Raw genomic sequence first — 18,377 nt, 5'->3', positions numbered from 1 at the left:
ATTAAATGTTCCAGCATGAGTTGCAGCTGTGACCTCCTATTTGCTGAAAAGCCTACACAGACTGTGCAATTCTTTGTTAGGGGTGATCCCAGCTATCTGGGACCATCTACTTATTATTTTCTTTTCCTGAAGGTCTGAAAGCACTTTGGGCAGTAGTTCTCAAACTTTTTAGCCCAGGGCCCACTTTTTAGAATGACAACCTGTTGGGACCCACCAGAAGTGATGTCATTAACCTGGAAATGATGTCATGGCCAGAAGTTACATCATCAAGCAGGAAAATTTTTTAACAATCCTAGGCTGCAATCCTGTCCACATTTAAGCCAGGAGTAAGCCCATGTTAAATGCATATATGTTGCCTGTTAAAAAGACAGATCTCCCCAAATGCAGTCACATACCATGTTGGCATCAAGTCTAATATACTAAAAACAGAACACTGAAATTAATGGGGACCCACCTGAAATTGGCTCACGACCCACCTAATGAGTCCCGACCCACAGTTTGAGAAACAGTGGCTCAGGGGATACCTGGGGACACTTGAGGCAATGGCTGGGGAGGTGGGGGATTGAATCTGATTTCCAGGAATCAGACAGGGTCCTGCATAGTTGCCTGTCCTGATGAGCAGGAACAAAATTCATTATGCAAAGTAAGCACATATATGCAAATATTCTTAATTTGCATAAATTCTACAGGTCAAAGACAGTTAAGCTGTTCTTGGTGCAGGATTTACTCATCCCTACCTGTATGAACTAAGGTACTTCAATCTTTGTCTCTAAGTCCCTCCCTTGGAAAAAGTAGTAATAGCTTTGCCAGCTGGAGGTGTCAGAAGCTCATTTTAGGTAGAATTTGGGAGATATTCCACTGCCAAGGAAATGAGTGAGTTGCAGTGTTCAGCAGGAAGGAAAGAGAGGAACCTCCAAACTGCACAATGACATGCATACAAACATGCCCTGTCCTGTATTGCACATTAGTCTCTAAGGGGGCCATCTAACCTTGTGGAAATGTTTGCCTCTGGCTTAAGGCAGAGAAGAGCATTGCTGCAACGCTGGGAGTGAGGTGTCTCCCTGGGCAGGTTGCAAAAGTAAGGAGGAGGATTGCTTGAGGAGTTATCAACGCTATAACATGTGCCAGGTGTGTAAATATGCAATCAGGGAGTCAATGGTGATTCAGGCTATGGTTAATCAGGTCCAGAGTGGGTGGCATTCTGATTGCAACAAGGTCATGCTATTAAAAATGAAAGCAGTGCTGTGACCTAACCGTGCAAAGTGTCCTATGTCCTATGGGCTTATTGTGTCAGCAGCTGTCATATCCTGCTTGTAGGCTTCCCAGAGGTAACTGGCTGGCCACTATAGATGACCCTGTGCTCTAATCCAGCAGGACTGTCCTCAGATGCAAGAAGGAGGTATATCTACAGGTATTAGTTATGAAGAGTTGATAATAGAATCTCCACCTACAGAGGCAGTCAGGCTCAGAAAACCAGTTGTGGGGGAGCAATAGCTGGGGGAAGGTTACAAGTTTCAAGACCTGCTAATGGGCTTTCTAAGACGTCTGTTTGGCCACTGTGGGAAAGATTATGCTGGACCAGGTGGGTCTGTGGTCTGATCCAGGAAAGCTTTTACATTCTTATTAACTCCTCTAATGCACAAGGCTTCAATGGTGGCCTGTGGGCCAGATCCAACCAATGGCCCACAACTTATTTCCTTTGCCTCTCCACATCTGGTTCCCCAAGCTCTTCAAATACAGCTGGAGCAGTCTCCATCTTTCCTCCAGCAACTACCCATATCTCTGCTAGATGAGCGCGCGCACACACACACACACACACACCCCAGGGGGGAGCTGTACCCTGGGGGTGGGCAGAGGTTAATTAAGAAGGTGGTCCTTAGGACACTCAAATGAAGAAGACCTGCTGTGGTGGGAACCATGATTACATATTAATGCCACTGGCCCACTAAAGGACAGAGCACCTGGCAATATGTAATCAGCGAGCAATTAAATGTATATTAGACTCTGATCAAGGATTAATTAAATGTGGAGGCTCCTTTGTTTTCCATCATTGGGGGGGGATGGGGGATGGGACTTCAGCATTCCAGACACACTGAAAAACCAGCCATTTGGAAAAAAGAAAGAAGCAGCAAAGAAACATAAAGAAACATTTATGCAAGGCTGTATAAATGTTTTAGGTGGAAGCAAGGGCAGTGATATTGGGGGAGAGGTACAGAAGGGGCAAGCACAAACACTCCCATGCTAAGCATATTTTCTCTAAAGAAAGTCCCATGGAATTGAATAGAGCTGAATTTTCAAGTAGGGATAGGGAGAACCAAAATTCCTTTGTGGATGCTGGCGCAGCAGGGCTGCACGGCCCACACTGTATCCAAAGCTGGAAAGGATCAGGCTGGAGGTTTCCTGAGGGTAACCGAACATTTGTTCCCTTATCCCATGTACAGCCCCTGCCTACACAATGGGGCTACTTGGATCTGCACCAGTGAAATTGCTGGAGCAAGTCGGAGAAGCCTCATGTTGGGCTTTCAAGTCCAGGAGGAGGAATAGGAAGTGGCATATGCCAGTGCTGCCAATATTTGTGGGCCTCCAGTTGCCACCATTTTTTTTTCTATAAAAGTTTCTGTGCATTTTAAAAGCTGTGAGGCACATGGAAATTCAACAGATGCAGTTTCTCCCATCCCAAAATCTATGCTGCATCTCTGTGCTAGAAAGACTGGGCAAAACACAGTCTCTGCAAAGTGATTCTCATTCCAGGCAAAAATCCAATCCAGTTTTTCTGCCCTGCTCTAGGACCACTGCCAATCTGTTTACTAAGATCAGGAAAGAGCAAGGACCTTTCTCTGCTTCCACCCCCAGTCAGAATGCCGGAAAACTCAGTCTGGATTGCTGCACCTCAACTCAGCAGACCTGTTTCAGCAAGCCCAAGGATTAGAATTTTCCTTGATTCGTGAGGGAAAAAACAACAAAAATGCTCTTGGATGCATTCAGTTCGTCCCCATCAAAGCATGCAAACCAGGGTGTGTGGCCCAGGTCTGTTCTCCACTTAAGCTGCATTTGATGCAGTGCAGACTTGGTAATTGCTCGTGATCTGAAGACATCATGCTTTCTGGCTGCATACATCAGGCCAGCAGATACCCTGGGGAAGGCAATGCCTGATGAGAAATAGTGGGAGAGGAAGTGAGACACCAGCAAGAGGAGAGCAAGCAGATCCAATTGCTTGTTGCTGGCTTTGAGCCAGCTGTCATCTGCAGGCCTTCCACTGCCTGATCTTGCAAGGGATGCCATGGAATATTCACAAATATTCAAACTGCTCAAGATGTCAGCAAAATAATATTGTTGGCAAACACAGCAGGTCAGATTGGACGGAATGCATTTTTAACACAGGTCTCTGAATAGGGGAAGCTATACACTATTGGTGGGGGAGCACACAGTGATGGGAAGGCAGGGAGGCCAAGGGCTAGGAAAACTGAATGGGACAAATCGGGGGAGAGTGAAGGAAGAACAAAGAAAAGAGAGGCTGAAAAACAAGACAACGGTGAGTGAATGCTGAGTGAACGGTGTAGACTGGGGGCCCAATCCTATCCAATTTTCCAGTGCCAGTGCAGCTGTGCCCATGGAGCATGCACTGCATCTTGTGGTGGGGCAGTAGTCACAAAGGTTTCCTTAAGGTATGGGAACATTTGTTCCTTTACCTTGGGGCTACATTGCAACTGCACCGGTGCTGGAAAATTGGATAGGATTGGGCCCTGGGTTGGGGAAAAGCAATTCATACAGGTATAGTGAAAGAAATCTCTATGAACACCCAGAAAGAATATGTTCAGGCTAAGAAGCTTTGGAGAATGTGCGTGCCGTGGGCCAGGGAGCCAAAACAGGTGTGTTAATTTACTCTAAAGTATTGCTGTGAACTAACAAGACAAGTCTTTTAGCTGCAGGTCTCTAGTATATTCACCATGTGCAGGGTAGTGCACAGGACACCACAAAATCCCAATCTATGGCCAAAGAAGCTTAAACATTGTAATGAACATATTACAATGAGTAAAAGTATTTGCAGTACACACCAGAAGGTGCTGCCTTAAGCCATTTCTGCCCAACATTGCATATACGCAACAAGGATCAAAAATGTACACCTGCAGGCTGGACAGAAATGGGTTAAAGGTTTTCCAAAGAAGGTTGGGCAGATATTGGCCATGGATGCTTTGAGAGCTGTCTTTTCCTGATGGCCAACAGGATCTGTTCTTGCTCCTTGGTTGTCTGAAGCCAAGAGAAGGCCCAGCCTTTTGGTTTGGGGCAGGAAGGTTGAGAATCAGGCTTCACCATCTTTTTCCATGTGACTGGGGAACTGGGTAACAAATATTTCCTTACACCCACTGTAGCTAAACATCAGCTGTACAAACCACCCCCTCACCCCCCAAGCCACCCTTTGCCTTTGCCCCAAGTTTAAAAAAAAAAAAAATCAGATGCTCACTCCAGGAATGAAGCCAGGGGTCATCATATTGCCAATGGAACTTACTCGGCTTTGATGGTCCTGCCACATGGAACTGGAAAGAGACAAAGTCCTTGTGTATGGGGGCATGGCAGTTTGAAGAACACAAAGGCAACATGTGGGGGGGGGAGTGGAGGGAAGCTGTTATGTGCACAGTTTCTCCTTTTTATTCTCCTCATTCCCCCTCCCCACTTCCTTGCTATCTGTCAGAAAATCATTCCTGGTTACAAAGATAAGAAATAATTGATGCAAAGGAGCCATCTGTTTGCAAATGCAAAATATCTGCTCAATTAAGAAGGATCTGTCCAGCCCGATAAAGCATCTCTCCATCCCCTCATGGAAGAGGAGTGCTTCAGAGCCCCTGACCATGTCCTCAAAGTCTCACAACCAATTAGAGCTGAGCCAAGTGATCTGGGCACTAACTTGTTATCCACTACCCCCTGGCACTTTCGCAGGGCAGCGTGTGCACGCGTGTTTATGACCGAAGAAGCTGAGAGTGCGGGAGGGGGGCAGCACTTCTGATAGAGCACAAGTGGGAACAAAGCTTGAAGGAGGTAGAAAGGTAGCTTCTCTTCCCCCCTCTTCTCTTATGGTACAGAGGGTCAACTATCATTTGCATGCAAAAACAGGAACCCAGAGCTTAAATTCTAGATTGCTAAAGTCAAAGAATTCCAGAAGGTGACTGGCTACTGAGCATCCAGCAACTTCACTTCCTCTGAAAGCACTTGGGGGGGGAGGTGTCAGGTCAGCTGATGGCCCATTTATTTGCTTGCAAGCCATGAGTCAAAAAGACAAAAGATCCTTTAGGGAGTGCATCTCATACTACTATTAACACATGGAAAAAAGGAGCTGTCAGCCAGTCTGGTTTCTTGAGCAAGTCCTGACACTGGCAATGCTTTAGACCAGTGATTTTCAACCTTTTTCCTCTCGCAGCACACTGGCAAGGCACACCATCAGCTTTTTGACAATTGACAAGGCACACTGTGCTGTCAATGGGGGCTCACATCCCCTAATGGTCCTATTAATAAATGACCCTCTCCCAAATTCCTGTGGCACACCTGGGGACCATTCGCAGCACACCAGTGTGCCACGGCACAGTGGTTGAAAATGGCTGCTTTTAGAGGGAGAGCTGGCTGACCTGTTCATATCTCCCTGTCCCTGCCAGGGGTCCTCCAGAGGAAAGTGTCAGCTTCAATCCAGGGTAGACTAAAGATACTGCCTGTTAATTATTTACATGGGGTAAGTGGGTTTTTAAACAATAAAAGGCATAACTGGAATGGAGATCAATTGCACACTTATAGAACTGCTGATTGAGAATGCAACTGTGTCAATGCAACTCAGTTTAAAGGGCAGGCTCCCAGCAAAGGCAAGGACTTACCGTATTACAGCCCATATCCTGACGAAAGGGACCAGCACTCCTGTCCCTGTCTCTTGGCATAATAGAAGGGAGCGTGTGTGAGATATCTTTCTTGTAACCTGCTCCCACCACTCTAAGGATGGTGGGTAAAGGGTTGTACTGGCAGAACCCCAAATCCTGAGCATTGTTATTGCACACAATACAATATTAATGCATAGAATTCAGTGCCTCAGGACATGGTAGGGCCACTAGCTCAGATGGTTTCAAAGAGCAAATTAAAACAATTGATGGAGACTAACAGGACTATTGATATGCTGGCTTAGTGGAGTTTCCATGTTAAGAGGTAGTGTTCCCCTGAGTACTTGATAATAGTGGGGACAAATAACAAGAGAGAGTTGGTGCCTTCTTGCCATGCTTGTGAACTTCCCAGAGGTATCTGAAAGAAGCACCATACTGGGATAGGTGGGTCTTTTTTCTCCGGTAACAACATAGTGCTGTTTACAGTCAAATCATATGTGATGCTAAATTTGTCATTTCTGCTTCTGTCTTTTTGAAACAAAATAACATTGGGATGATCAGGAACCCATCATGCAGGTAACAACACCAAACCCTTTCCCATTGCCTCACAGTCCCAACAAAAAAATCCCACCCAAAAAACCTACCACTACCCAGAGGGGACCCCCCCAAAAGCTGGTTTTCAACAACTTTAAAGAAAAGTAAGCCTGCGTGAATGTTCAAACTTTGCACAAACCCCAGAAGAAATGTTTTTTAAAACCTAATGCTCTCCTGTCATACAGTCATGCTCTGAATGGCAAGGAAGTGTAAAGGAGCAAGAAACAAGAGATGCACATATTGCTTCTCAGGGACTAGATTCATGTGCATCCCTGCCCTCCAGATCTGCAGGGCACTTAAGGCTGTGCTGGCCTCTCAGAAACTGGGTGGGTGGGATTGACTTAACCAAACACCATTTGATACACAGCTGAGGTGCACCAGACAGGTGATAGCTCAGGCAGGGTGAGTGTGTCAAGGACTTCCAAGAGCCCTTCAATATGGCCTCCAAGTGTCTCCTGAGTGCCTCACTTTCCCTGGGAAGTTCTGCCAGTTCTTTCTCAGGGCGTGCCACTTGCCATGGGGCAGTCAAGCATCAAGGGACAGGCATGACTCAGCTTGCTTCCAGAGGACAGGAGCACACATAGAACAAAGACAAGCTGGGAAGCGGTGCCCACGCAGAGCGGTGCCTTTCAAACCTGTGTTGGGCCCTGGAATTTTTCACCAATGGACCCCTCCCAACTGGAACCATGCCAACTGGGTACCAACGCTCAGGATTTGGTGGCTGGGTGACACATACCTCCTGGGGATAAGATTATTGAGTGCTTAAGGCTCTTAAGACTGGAAAACAATTGCTCAACCTGGAGAACAGAAGAAAGTTTTTATGCAGGCTACCACAGGCCTAGACCAGAGATCTGTGGTCATGGGCAGAGATATAAATACACCAATGGAGCACTGCCAGCTGCACACTTGGGAGGCCCTCACTAGGGACCCCTATCACCCTTGAATGTACGTCCAGCCCTCCTCCCTGTACCCACTGAGAGCATCTAGTCACCACCCTCACTACCCATTCCTCAAAAACAATTGTCTCCCTTCTCATTCACAGCACAAGGGGCTGGTGGGACACTGGAGGAGTCATTTAGGGAAAGAGGGGAAGGGGTACCCTATATCAGGGCATCACTATCTGAGACCGGCTCACAACACTGGCTACCATTATAAATCATTACGACCTAATCACGGTGATCCATTTATCTAGATAGGACTACTGTAACAGCCTTTATGTAGGGCTGCCTATGAAGACCATCCCAAAGCTACAACTAGTGAAGAATGTGACTGCACATGTAGTGACCCTGTCACAACGCACTGGCTTTCTGGGCACAATTCAAGGTGCTGGTGTTGACCTTGAAGCCTTTAATGGCTTAGAGGTTCTCCTCCCACCATACCAAATGGGCCATATTTTAAGTTCAGCCAAGGAGACCCCTCTTGCAGGTTCTATTGCCTTCTAAAGTGAGACAGGCAGCAACGTGAGAGAGGAGCTTCTCCATGCTGGCATCACAGTTGTGAACTCCTTCCCTCCTGAGTTGAGGTTGGTTCTGTCTGCTGTTCCATTCTGCATCATAACTGCATTTATCTCTCCAGATATAGAATCACAGAGTGTTATACTTGGAAAGGATCTTGGAGGTCACCTAATTCAAGTCCCTGTTCTGTGCAGGCAACTGCTACAGCATCCCTCTGACAGTTAGTTGTCCAGCCTTGGCTTGAAAACCTCCAACAAGGAACAGCCTACTCCAGCATGAGGTAGACTGTTCCAGTGTCAAGCTGTTCTTACAGTTAGGAAAGATTTCCTATCTAACCTGAATCTCCTGCCTCACAGCTTCAACCCACTGGTTCTAGTCCTGCCCTATGGAATACATACTCAGATTTCTCTTCTGTAGACTAAACATACACCAGAGTCTGTCTATGCATACATATTGATTTGGTTGTGATGCTGGTTCTTGTTGTTTCTACGATTATAATATGTTCTTTATATTGCAAGCCACTTTTGGGTGCCTCTTAAATTGAGGGGAGAGGTGGGGTAAACAGGTTTTAAAATAAATATGTACGTTAATGACATTTTAGGCCAGAGGTGAGAACTAGCTTGTAAAGCTTGGGAGTGTCGCCCATGCTTTGCATGCAGAAGGTTCCAGGTTCCATCTCTAAAAAGACCTCTTGGTGCAGGGCTTAGAAAAGAACTGAGACCTTGGCGAGCATTGCCAGACAGAGCGGACTGTGCTTGGCTAGATGTCTCTGGACAAAGCAGTTTCATATGCGTGCACACCAAAGGCACAAAACTGTTGGCTGAAAAAGCAAAGCAAAACACCAGATGGGGACGGCTGCCCTCTGTGGATGACCCTGTTATAGCTATGACAGGGTATAAAAAGCCAGGACAACAAATGCAATTTCCAAATGCCAAAGTGTAATTTCTAGGTTCAGCTCAATGGAGTTTGCTTTTGAGGTCTGCAACAGCACTGTTCATCTTGAATATATCCAAGAGGGTTTTTGAACCTTGCTGTGAATCTCCTTCTTGCCTTCCTTCTATTTCAAGAGAAACGGTGACCCCGATGGCAAAAAAAAACCTAGTATTTTTTTTTTCTAATGAAGCAAGACCCCTGGAGAAAGCATCTTCCTGAGAGCTACGCACAAGAGGCCTCATGTGTACCCAGCCGCCCACTAGCAAAAAGACTCTGGGGTTTCTGTCCCCTCGTATACTGTGACATAAACAGGTCACATGTCTGGTGCATTCTCCCCCCCCCCCCAAGTGCCAATCAGGCGCCTTCTGCTTCTGGCTCCTGGGCTTATGGTCTTTCCTTTCAAGGCGCCAATACAGAGGGAGAAGCAATGAGGTAATTGGCTTTCTGAATAACTCCCTGGTGGGGATGGAGTGAAAAGCAGGGAGGGGAAGAACCATTGCAAGGAGCCATGTATTGATATGCAAAAAGACCCCCTCAGCCTTGCAGCATGCAGAGCAGCTGGGCCAGCTGAGCTGGCTTCCCTTCAGCCACCACCATGGTCTTTGCAAGCCAGACAGACACACAGTCACTTCCTGGCTGTCCCCTTCCATCAAAGGATTCTCCTCCATCCCAATCTACTCTGCTACTCCGCCAGTAGCACAGTACAATATAGTATAACAGAATGTGGATTTTTCCAAGTGTGAATGTAAACATTATGGGGGGGGGGGGGCTGGAGGATACACAGCTTCATAGCTCACTTCTGGATTGCAGGTTGTATGGAGAACTTGTGAGTGGAGGAGCTCTAGAAGCTAAACAAAGACAGACAAATCCATTGGATCGGAGGAGAATTGCAGCAGGCATCTAGGATAGGTAGGGCAGTGGCTACTTGCTGGGATAACTATATGGCATCTCTGTGTTCAGATGCAGTTTATCACTGAACACTAAACACTCAGGGGTGAGGAGCAAGCATGTGGTAACGTCATACCCTGCTTATGAGTTTTCTGGAGATAGCTGGTTGCTTAGTGTGGGGAACAGGATGCTGAGCGGGCTAAGTAGGCCTTTGGCCTGATGCACCAGAGCTCTGCTTATGTTCTTATGGTTCATTTCAGGTTAAAAAGCAAACAAAAACGAATTGCAACAGATATATCCTCTGTTCAATTTGTTCCTGGCTCAAACATTTCAGAATGTGTGTGCACTGGTTGCTGAATTGTGATTTAGATTTTAGGGAGGGTGCGCAATCCTAACCCCTTATGTCAGTGCTTTTCAGCACTGACATAAGGGCAATGCAACTCAGAGGTAAGGGAACAAACATTCCCTTACTTCGAGGAGGCCTCTGTGAGTGACACCCAACTGCAGGATGCAGCACACGTCCCATTGGCACTGCTTTGCCAGTGCTGGAAAGCATTGACATAAGGGGTTAGGATTGTGCCCAGGGTCTCTAAAATAAGGACTAGGAAAAGAGGCCTCTTCAAACATCAAATTCTGAGGGGCATGTCTGTGTCACATGTATACCTAAACAAGTAATGTGTATGCGACAACCATGTCTGCAAACACATGCATCATACTGGCGTGCTAGGGAGCTATAATTGAATGCAGATCTCTGTTGAGGTGTCCTCCATGGCAAACACAGGTTTGACCTTCGTAATGTACAACTGGGCCTTGGGACTCATAGAAAAGTGGTGGACAGATAGGAATGATAGTTTGTGCATTAACAGAAGAGGCTTTGGACCCACTTCATTCTAGCATTTGTGCTATTAGGCACTGCAAGAATTTGTTGCCTCTTGGCTAGTTGCACATGCCCATAACCCACACAATGTCAGCCCACTAGCAAAGAGATGCATTACTGAGGACCTGATCTGGAGGACCCTATAGTGGTATGCAACCAAGAGATCTCACAGGTCTATAGAAGCGTTACTTCTCCACCACCCCAACCCAGTGTTGCAGCTAAGCGGTACCAGGGAGGTACATTGCCCCAGGTACCACCCCTTGAAGGTGTACCAACCTGAACCCAGAAGGTAGACCTGAGGTGAACAAGCAGCCTTCTGAGGTTCAGCGAGGCCACATGTGACCTCCCCAAGCCTCAGAAGGCCTACCAGAGGCCTTCGAAAGGCACTTCTGGTTTTTGTGAAAACTTCCCCAGGCCTCAGGTTACCTCCCAAACACAGTGGTGTGTGTGTGTGTGTGTTAAACACCCCAGTGGTCTTAACGGGGGGGGGGTTAATTTGACACAGGGGGTGTTAAAAATTTTTGTGCCCCTGGCTACTAGGTGGCTTAGCTACGCCACTTTCCATCATCACTCCCTGCAAGTATTTTTCACCCACAACCATCTTGCCTTTCAAAACTGAATAATTCAGCACACCATGATCCACAAAGACTCAAAGCTGCCAAGGTAAAACAGGCAAAGTTGCTAAGATAGCTAAGAATAGGTTTTAATGGACACCTCTGGGAAAATGTGCTCTTGCATTTGCCAGGACAGGAGCAGGTAGACATGGCGTTCTGCCTACAGGGCAAGCAATGCTGCAACCAGACAATCTTGGCTCTTGCCAGATCCTCCTTTCCTCCGAAGCACCTGAAGGGTAGTAATAGGCCCTGCAGGGACCAACTCATAAGACTATGACTTAAAAGCAGCATGCTGCTCCACAGGCAGTAGCAGGCTGGGACAGGATCTCTGCGAGGATCCCAGGAGATGCCCATCAGGATGGCCAGTGCTGAAGCAGAAGGATCAAAGGACCAATTCAGTACAAGATCAGATTTCCCCAGACTGCAGCCTGGTTCATAAATGCAGTGGTATACTTCAGAGGGAGGTGCGGGGATCAAAATACATGTACCTGCACCTCCCCCTGAAGTAATATACCACTGCGTTTCTGAACTAGACTGCAATCTGGGGAAATCCAGTCTTGTACTGAATTGGTCCTTTGACTTCAGCACTGGATATCCTGATGGGCAGCTCCTGGGATCCATGCAGAGATTGTGCCCCAGTTTTCCCAGGTTTGCTTAAGGCATTTTTTAAAGATTCCTGCAAGTAAAAAACTACAGCAAACAGGGGGAAAGCTGCTAGCCCTTTCTATATGGTGCTAGCTTCTTCTTCTTTTTTTTTAAACTGTATATCCCATCCTTCTCATAAAGACTTGGGGCAGCTAACAATGATAGAAAATCATATAATAATCATAAAACAATAAGAGAACACAGAATAAGAGTCAAGAACAGCATGGTGCATGAGTCACATCTGCAACTGGTAGAAAATACTTTGGTGAAGAGGCTGCCAGGCAGATCTGTAGAGGACCATGATACAGGGGCCACCACCTGCAGACTTTCAATTTCATTGTTACCAGCAAGAGACTTTCCCTAGTTGCAAGAAGGCGTTTTCATAAAATATTGAGGGTGTTAGAAATTTCCCCCACCTGCTGCCGGAAGTGGTACAGTCCCTGAAACTGCCCTCAGGTCTCTACCACCCAACTCCCACCTTCTTCTGCCGAAAGGATAGAAGCAGGAGAGGATGTGTGTGATGTGCAACTGCTGTGAATTTGTAAAAAGTGGCATCCTCTTAACTGCACTAAGCAAATGCGGCCGGGGGAGGGGGCGGGGAGAAGTGCAGGAAAGAGCGAAGGTCAGTCTCATTTTCAGGCCTTTCTGGTCAGAGGCCAGGCAATTTTCTGCCAGTCACTACAGAACTGGGGGCCTGCACCATGGTCCCAGGTACTGTGGTCTGGGGCCCTCTTCTGGCCTGAAAAGTCACCTACAGCCTTCTTCAGCCCAGAGTACAAGGGTGCTCACTGCCTGAGCTACTTACAGAACAATCTGCACAAGTGAGCCAAGTTGCATGCACTGCAACAGGGGAAGGCAAAAACTCTGGGCAACTATTATGACTTGCTGATCCCGCTTTGTGAACTTTTAGTTGAAAAGTGGTATATAAATACTGTTAATAATAATAATAATAATAATAATCTTCAAATATGGTAAACCGGCAGACCTGAAGTGTAAGCAAAAAGTTCAGCCTCTGTGTCATCCCCCAGATTGTCATGGAGTACAACTTCATGCCCTTATTTAGTTGCTGAAGTCCCTTTCCAAGAAAAAGAAAATGCACCCCAAGACTTTTGAAGGGGAGGACAGAATTATTCCAACAGGGTCACAAGTAAACAACCACCTGCAATTCCTCCCACAGAGCCCTCCTGTGTGATTCCCTCAGTCACTCTGCTTTTCCTTCCTGCCATCCCCCACCCCCAAGTCTTTCACAAAACTGTCTCTTTGAAGCAGACTAAATCACGCATAATAAACAAATAAAGGAAATTTACATAATATATTTCATATTTGACTTTCCATGACCTTGGTGTATAGTACGCTATACATAGAAACCTGGCCTTACAAGCTTACCACTTTGGGGGAGGGGGACCCAAATGGCTATTGCTTGTCCACATATGCAAATATATCTGAATGCATGCAAATTTAATACCTGCCCATTCAGGCGTGTAGGAGAGGGAGAATGCCAGGTGTCAACATTCTTGCTTTAATTTTAAAAAGTCCAGATCCTAAAAGTATGAACCTTTGTTCTGTGCATATGTTCACCTTTTGAATTAAAGGAGGTTGCTTTCTTACTGTCAGCCCTGCTCAGAATAAGAAGTTGATGCCTGAATTTCAAAAGGGATCTGGCATATTTCTATCACCTGCTGCAACGGGGAGCCCCACCCCCCACCCCACCCCACCCCTTTTTGTCAGTAAAGCTGCCAAACCCTTGGCTGTCAAGTCCTGCTCACATTGGGGCTTTATCTGCATGAGGGAAGGAGATATTGGGGTAGGGGGGAGGCCCAGTACTCAACCTGTCTGCAAGGACAGATGCTTTGAGCTGCCCTGAGCTCCAGGGAGTGCTGCCTCCCAATTTAAGCAACAGACAACGGTCCAGTGGTTTCCACCACAGGGATGATCCCTCCCATTATGGTTTACAAGGCTCCCTGGCCACAGAGGTCCCCTCTTCAAACACAACAGATTAACTCTTTGAGACAAAAGACAGAAACCTTCCCATATGCTAAGATCAACAATCTTGCTCCGTGTGCCATCACTATTGTAGCAGCAGTAGATGAGTGCATCAGACATAGTCTAGCTAGTTGTGGTGCCCCGTATTTGGAAGCCCTCTCTCAGAATACCTACTGACTCCTTTCTCTTAATTCTGAATGGAGGTTTGATTTTGTTTTTGGCAGCTGAAATCTTCATAAATATACAAGTTTATCTGTTTTTGGTTTTTAGCTTGTTTTAGTATTACGATTCATTAATCACTGCATTTATGTTAGTCACTATGGGAGGGCCTACATGAGCAAAAGCCAGGCAAAAGGGATTTTTATAAGTATAAACAAACAGTCCAAGGCCCACAATATCTGTGTTGTTTACACGTCTCCGTGTAAGACTGAGACTTGTGAGGAACTGCCTGTTGATCAAGAGACAAGAGTCTACCAGATAGCCCATCAGCCAAGGTGAGAGTCCACCTGAAATGCAGCCCTCACTAGCAGAGGAAAGGGGCCATACTGCTGCCTTTCTTTATCAGAAGAACACAGAGCCCTGCTGGACCAGGCCAATGCTCTGTCCAGACCAGCATCCTGCAGTAGTCACTAATACTGCAATCCTAAGTTGCACTGGCAGGCCAGCAAGAAACTTTTCCCCATTACTTTGGGGAGAGAAGCAGCAGCCCCAATGGGTCTACTTGGATCTGCGCCACCTCAGGAGGTGGCATGGAGCCAAGCAGAAAGGAGCAGCCTAGAGCCACTCTGCACTTCCTGGGAAATGGCATAACTGCCAGGTCCAGCATAACTGACAGGTCCTGGCCCCACCTCCCACTTGCTGCCCGCCCACCTCCGGGAACACCGCCCGCCCTCTCCCTGCCCCAGAATGGCTCCCTCCTCCCTCCTCCCTGCCCCTCCCAGACCCCTGTGTCAGCCAAGTTTGGCCGACACATACTCACCCGCTCCTACTACCGTAGACACTGGATCTGGCCTCCATGGGCCAGTGCACCTACGTGCACTGGCGCAGCTGACTCAATGGAAGCACAAACCCTCCCACATTTGCAACCCTCCTGGCTCAGCGCAAGGGACTGCGGCGCAAGGGGTCGATGCAATCCTGATTGTGCCCTAAGACGCTTTTGGGAAGCTCTCAAGCAGGATGGAAGACAAAACGCTTCTGCACATGGAAAGGCACATGCGTGCAAAGATCCTCTGTGCCTTCTTGAAGCAGCAAATGACTATGTCCACTCTCTGAAGCCACCCAATCCCTATTTGCCTTTGATCCTACTGCCTCTCAACAGCTTGGGAGTGAGGTGTGGCCCACACAGAAACAGACCTTGTACACGCAACACCACCACCACTGCCGGATTGCTTCCTTAGTCACAGGGAAGGGGAGGGAGGGAGTAAGTACTGAATCAGAGAGGAGGGAAAGGCACTGAGATTGTTGCTGGCTTTTTACAATGGGGACTGCACAGACAGATCCAGGGTCAGGGGTGAGAACAGCTATAAGTGGCTTATGCCTTTTGTGAAGGGGGTTGAAGTGACAGCCCAGCAGATTAACAAAGATGTCCTCTGTTCCCGGGCAGGTCATGTGGAAAGCACAGCGTCTCGACCTCTGCCACTTTGCCAGCAGAGCAGACCATTTGTTGGAGAGCAAAGTAGGGAGGTGGCATAGGGCGAGGGGGCAGGCATGCATGCAAAGCAGTGGGTCGGAGAGCATCTAGGGGAGAGTGAAAGGTTGCAGCAAATCACAGCTCTTGGTTGCTGTGACTAGACTGTACAGCTAAGCAGAATCACTCAGCCAGGAAAAAAAATGCAAGAACTCAAGCAGCAACACAGCTGCCGATGGCTTGAGCACCAGTGAAGTCCTATGGGGTGAACGGGAGGCAAGACAAGGAAGTGGCAGGTCCAGGCAAGGGGAAGCCACTGAATTTCTGCTTGCTACTTTCTGCTATGCCACTCATTAACCGTACAGCCTTGGGAAATGAACTTACACCACAGCAGCTCAGAGTGGTTTCAGACAAAGAGACAAGGTGGTGAAGGTGAAGATTACAGAGGGGCAAAACTTTTTTATGCCAGTGTGATCTGATAGGGAACAGCCTAGCGGTGAGCCCACAGCTCTCTGTGTTCTGGTTCATCCCAACATTCTGAAGAAATTCCATAGTGACTCAGCAGGGCTTCCTTGCTCCAAGAACCCATCTTGCATGCAGGGGCTTACCCACAGAAAGCATCTTTGCCAGCTTTCCCTTGCCACTGAGTTAAGTATAACCCACTTATCTACCTCTTATACTAGAGCAGGGGTGCCCAAACTTTTTGGCAGGAGGTCCATATCATCTCTATGACACTGTGTCGGGGCAGGAGGGGTGGGGGAAAGAATTAATTTACATTTCAAATTTGAATAGATTTACATATATTAGAGATGGAACTTATATGAATGAAGGTCTTCTAATAGCTTAGGGCCTATCAAAGACATTGCATAAAGCAAGGCTAGCCTTTCCTTCGCTGCTGCTGCTGCTGCTGCTGTATCACAGATGCGAAACAGCAAGCGTGGAGGGAGCCCTCGTCTCACAGCTCATGCAAGAGGTCGAACAGTCACTCTCACAATGAGAGCAGTTGTGTCGGATCAGCACAGGCTCCAGCAAGTCTCCAAAGGGCCAGAGGTTCATTAGAAACTGGGGGCTCCCTGCGGGCCAGATTGGGAGTCCCTGAGGACCGCAAGTGGCCCCTGGGCCGGGGTTTGGGCACCCCTATAACTAGGGGAAGGAGTCCCAGGACAAATTGTGGGATTTCTAGGAAGAGCTGAATCCCAACACCTCTCTTTGTATACATCAAATCTACAGTCCTAAATGAACTTATCTGATTTACTTCTAAGCACACATGCTTAGGATTGCACTGCAAAGCCCTGAATTGAATCCAACACTCTCAATCCACTCTCTCCATTTTCCCTTCTCCTTTTGAAGCCAGAGATGCCAGTACAAGAATCATTACACAGAGAACAACCCCTGGCCTTTTGCTGCTCCAGTGAGCCACACAGCACAAGAAATAAGGGCAGTTGGAATACATATGTCAAGGCTACCCCAGAAATGAAATGACAGGGTGTCCCCCTAAGGTTGAAAGGCTCTGACATAAAATGGATTGCAGCCCTCCCATTCCTCATTGGCCCAGGCACAAATTCAGGCTGGATAGAAGCTCACTTTGCATTTGGCATTGGCAACTCTTCATTTTTGAGGTAGGTTTCAGCAATGCTGCAGCTGTCCGCAGGCAACCTTGCTGTGAAGGGATGGGATGCTCTTAGGAAAAGGTCAGCTTAAGTGGCCTCATAGTCCCTTTCAACAGCATTCAACAGTATCTAAAGCCACTGAGAGGTCCAGCAGGGGCGCATTTCCATTATCTAATCCAACGCAAAGATCATCCATCAGGGTGACCTAGATGGTCTCTGTCCTAAAGCCTGGCCTGAAGTTGGATTGAAAGGGGTCCAGATAATCCATTTCCTCTTGAAACTCCTGGAACTGGGACACCACCACCACCCGCTCAATCACCTTACTGAAGAAAGGGTGGTTAGAAACTGGTGGATAATTGTTTAAATTTGTGGAATCCAGAGATTGCTTTTTTCAGGAGGGGGCGCACAATTACAGTCTTCAGGATGTTAGGCATCACTCCATCCTGCACAGATGAAACCACAATGGGTTCCAACCAGTTGGTCAGACCAGCCCGTGCAGATCATATTAGCCAAGCTGGGCAAGGGTCAAGCGAGCAGGAGGAAGGTCTCAAGCTCCAGAGGATCCTATCCTCATCCTCAGGCTGTATAAACCGAAAAGTGTCCTAATGATAGGAATTGTAATCTTAGCTAGACAAGGAAATAACTTTATTTTTTTGCCCCTCTCTAGCCCACCTCAGCTACATCTTCTGGAAATTACTAATTACCGTATTTTTCGCTCCATAAGACACACCTGACCATAAGACGCACCTAGTTTTTAGAGGAGGAAAACAGGAAAAAAATATTCTGAACCAGTGTAATAAAATATTTAATAAACTATAACAGAATAACATTTGAACCATGTAAAGTGAACAGCAGTCAACAGTGGCATTAAGAACCATTATCACTGTCATTAACAAATGGAGAGACTTAAAGGTTTGAGTACTCTAGTTTTCTGGAAACCCCAAGAACTCATCATCGCTAGAGTCAGAATTTATGAAGCTCACAAAAGCAGGTGCACACAAATAGGGGATCACATTATCTTTCTGCTACAATGATGTTCTGCCAAATTCCAATCCACTGGGCCTCGTGCCCGCTTAAGGCTGATCAGTCCCCCTTGTGCAACTCACCAGTGCAGCAAGCAAAAGTGAGTCCCGTTCTAGTCCACAGATGCCAAGTAAATCAGTCCCATCAATCAGAGTTGCCAGAGTTGTCCAGAGCCAATAAGCCAAATTACAGTCCAAGGTCAGGTTCCAGGTAGGTTAGTCAAATCCATCAGGGTATCCAAGTCCAGTCACAATCCACAGTCAGATTCCAAATT

The 18,377-nt window shown here is 47.1% G+C and overlaps 1 protein-coding gene across 3 annotated transcripts in view; it reads right to left on the bottom strand.

Annotated features, from left to right (window-relative positions):
- GSE1 (Gse1 coiled-coil protein) overlaps nucleotides 1-18,377 on the bottom strand; it is a 367,574-nt gene that overhangs the window by 259,559 nt on the left and 89,638 nt on the right. The window lies entirely within an intron of this gene.

This window comes from Tiliqua scincoides, chromosome 9 (assembly GCF_035046505.1).
Source record: "Tiliqua scincoides isolate rTilSci1 chromosome 9, rTilSci1.hap2, whole genome shotgun sequence".
NCBI lineage: Eukaryota > Metazoa > Chordata > Lepidosauria > Squamata > Scincidae > Tiliqua > Tiliqua scincoides.
This window is presented reverse-complemented; position numbering and strand designations above follow the sequence as displayed.